The following is a 3802-nucleotide window of genomic DNA, read 5'->3' as shown; positions in this document are numbered from 1 at the left end:
CTGAGGTTGGTTTTATTGATTCCTGCTAACCAAGGGCCTTCAGAAAACTTGCAGTCTGTTACTAAAATGATGAGTATGAGGAGTGGGAGTAAGCAAAAACTGACTTCTAGTGATTTCACTTCTATTTATTATGTTCTTCTACAGTACATACACCTATACTACTTATCAGTATGCTACAGGGAATATGCTAGTTATAGTTAACCAATTGGAGATAGTAGCAAGCTTGTACAATGCTAATAAATTTGGTCACATATTATAGTACGCCAACCAGCACATGTAAGAACTAATCATGATAGCAGAAGAAACTCTACAGTTGTGTAATGAGTTTGTATATTACATGTAGGAACAAATTTAGCTACAATAGATTATCTTAGGAAGGATAGGTTGTGTCCCAGGGGTCTGAGCTATTTAGTTCAAGGATACAGTGTAAGATAGGGAGCACAAATATAGTAAAATGATTTTTGGTTAGCTACTGCTAGGTATTACAATCTCCAAAACACAATACTAAGAAGTGTATAAATGCTGTAGAACACAACAAGTAGTGAGAAGTCAGTTTTTGCTTACTCCTGTAGCAGGCTGCAAGTTTTTTGAAGACCCTTGGTTAGCTAGACTCAATAAAACCAATCTCAGAATGTGTAAAAACCAAAAGTATGTCAGTCCAGTAGTCCAGTCCAGTGTTCCAGTCCAGTGATTAGTTACACCCCAGATTGGGGCTGTAAGAATGGCTTCTTAAGTAGTTTGTGATTACATTCTAGCACTTGGCATTATGCATGACACCAGACATCAAGGGTAAACAAGCTATAGCATTCCAAGGAAGCCTCACACACTATTGAATTAGCCTCCCACACCCTAAGATGAAGCCATGCATGCAGCTAACACTTGAAGGTAGTTAGTTATATTAGAGTTCTTTTTGGCATTATGGTCTTATCATTGTTAATTATGACTGGTTCAATTAATTATAATAAACTTTACAACAAACTAAAATTGTGCACACATGCAGAGTTCAATCAGTAGCTTCATCACTCCCTGACCATGGCCAATCCTTTAGTGTTCACTTCCTAAAATTGACATTGCAAACAAGGATATACACAAAGAAGAACATGGTGCATGCATAATCAACTCACATTATTCATCTGGGTTAGGGCACACAGCAAGCACAAGGATAGGATGCAATCAGCAAGACAAGAACCCTACAAGAACACAATGCACAACACTGTCAAGTAGATATAACTACATTGCGCAGCAAGAATACACTATGGATACTGGAACCACAATGTGGCCATTCTAACATTGCTAAGGTCATCGGTAACTAGCTAGCTGCCACTCACTTCAATTGAACTTTTCTCGCGGATCTTCCCTCGTACATGTGCGATACAAAGCCAGTTCAGTGGGAATATGTAAAACGCTAGGCAATGAAGGCAACAGCTCTCGCCAACTGCTTCGGCATTCTTTCCGTGAATGTAACAAGGAAGAAAGTAGGTTATAAGACCTGCGCAAAACTTGAATGTGCACTGCAATCCATCAGTTTTAATCACTCACACACTGTGCAGTCGTCAAAACAGCCGCAAAATCCGTGACTCCACTCTCCTGACATTTTCGCAAGCTTAAGCTTCTTACTCCTGTTTCTAGTGCAGTAATATTTTCTCTCAAGTAGAATTTGCGGTTTTTTGTGCCGCTTTCTTTATGTGGCAAATGACGTATGGACCTTATCCACAATGACGTCACGAGCAACAAGATGGCCGCGTTATTTGGGGTACTAATGTACAGGCGCCTATGGAGAAATTGTTTTGATCCATCATATTTCACTCGTGAAGCAAGATACCGAGGAGTAACCAACAGGTATGGATATAAAGTAACAAAAACTATTGCAAACAAGCGTTATCTCGAAAATTTTCCGGCATGCGATACAAATCATTTGTTGTCCTGTCTTGTAACCGTACCTGTTGCTTAGAGCTCGATATCTTGTTCCCTGGCTGAAATATGATCGATCAAAAGAATTTCTCCATAGGCGCCTGTACATTAGTACCCCAAATAACGCGGCCATCTTGTACTCGTGACGTCATTGTGGATAAAACCCATAGTCGCGTATTTAGACTAGACATCACGTGCGAAACATCACACGAGAATGCTAGTACAGTATATACACAGGTTCTAATAGTTCTTGCGCGTCGACAAATTTAAAGCGGAAGTTACGTGTGGTAATTATAGTTTGAAGTTCAAAAATAAATCGATTTGATTGATCGAAATCCTATACATGTGATTCGCTTGTTTTTGTTGTCGCGCAAGAACTATTAGAAGCTGTGTGCTAAGATATAGCTAGTACGTTCGCGTTGAGCTGAATCCTGGGTTGTTGGTTAAGAAGCCATACAAGATCAAAGGCCTTAAACATTATGTTTATGACGCATTTATTCGTAAGCCCAAGTTGAACATACCATCCCTTGTATATTTAATCAGTGCAGGAGTGTTTGGAAGTCACTACAGGTACTATCAGCCCAAATTCATACAAACAGTATTTCATTTGTTGAAACTTTTAGAGTTTTTTGGGAATGTAACTTCAAAAACAAAATGCTGGCTGGAAAAACTGTGTACATGTGTGGCGAAGTGATGAGAAAAGTATTAAAATGACAAATTGACTAAATGGGAACAGAAGACGATAGTCAGCTGTGGTGAATGTGAAGTAAAATACATGTTGTTTGGCTCACTTGCAGGAACACCAATGCTACGTAACGGATTTTGAGCTGTTATAATTTGGTTTTTTTCTCTTTTGACCCGGGCTGAAGAAGTTTTTACCTGAATATAAGCAGGCCACTTATCTTCTAAATACAGTGCAACAGTGGCCCCAGCTCTTCTACTTATGCAACTCTGTTTTACACACACAAAATCTGTTTTATTTTCTTGTAAAAGTGTATTACAGCCTCTTACATAACGGATGGTGAAATCATGCGTGTTGAGGGTGGGTATGTGACGTCTGGCTTCGCCACAAACATGTGTCAACATGACCATCAAAGGGCCGCGCTTTAGAGGCTTCCCCATTGAAAATGTATGGCGAAACTTTACAGTGTCATAACGGGAGTGTCTTACATTCGAATGAAGCGCTTTTAATATATTTTTAGCGGATCGAGAAGCGCTACGTATCGAGCAATACAGGAGGCCCATGCGATGTAGCAATCGTAAGTCGTAAGTTATTAATCGTTTTTGAGGGTTCAGCTCAACGCGAACGTACTATACTAGTAGGCATTCTAGTATCCGAGATTTTTTAATAAAATAATTCTCCGTATATTCCCAATAGAACCCTGGCACAAAATAACAACACGCGTTTATTATTATTATTATTATTGTTTACTGAGCAGTCAGCCCTGCTGGTTAGTCTGGCGCCGCCCGCCCCTTCGCAAAAAGTAAGGGTCTGGTGAAATACAAATACCTAATCATTTCAAAAGGAATTCAATTAGACAGCGCACGTAATGCTTGTTACGTCAGATGATTGCACTTCAATTCGAACAAAAGCATTGTGTTGCCAAGGCGATTTCTGTGTGAACGTCATTGGCATGCACTAATTGGCTAGCGCCGAATCTGGGCGCTAGAAATGATTTAGTATCTGTATTTCACCAGACCCTTACTTTATGCGAAGGGGCGGTCGGCGCCAGACTACCCTGCTGGTGTGCTCAGGAATCACATAAACAAATACATTAGGTACAATAATATGATTGGAGTCTAGCTGTAAATAGATCAGTATCTGCAATTTCAATTGTGTCAGTTGGTAGTATGTTTAACTCGGGATTGCTCCGTAGTCCGAGCTCCAATT

At 39.9% G+C, this 3802-nt stretch overlaps 1 long non-coding RNA gene across 1 annotated transcript; it reads left to right on the top strand.

Annotated features, from left to right (window-relative positions):
• Window positions 1-1716: 1716 nt before the first annotated feature.
• LOC136260033 (uncharacterized) lies at window positions 1717-2941 on the top strand. The gene is made up of 2 exons (XR_010703410.1): window positions 1717-2481; window positions 2535-2941. It is a non-coding gene; the product is annotated as an uncharacterized lncRNA (long non-coding RNA).
• Window positions 2942-3802: the final 861 nt, after the last annotated feature.

Source organism: Dysidea avara, chromosome 7 (assembly GCF_963678975.1).
Source record: "Dysidea avara chromosome 7, odDysAvar1.4, whole genome shotgun sequence".
Classification (NCBI taxonomy): domain Eukaryota; kingdom Metazoa; phylum Porifera; class Demospongiae; order Dictyoceratida; family Dysideidae; genus Dysidea; species Dysidea avara.
The sequence above is the reverse complement of the archived record's forward strand: the minus strand, read 5'-3'. Positions and strand labels throughout refer to the sequence as shown.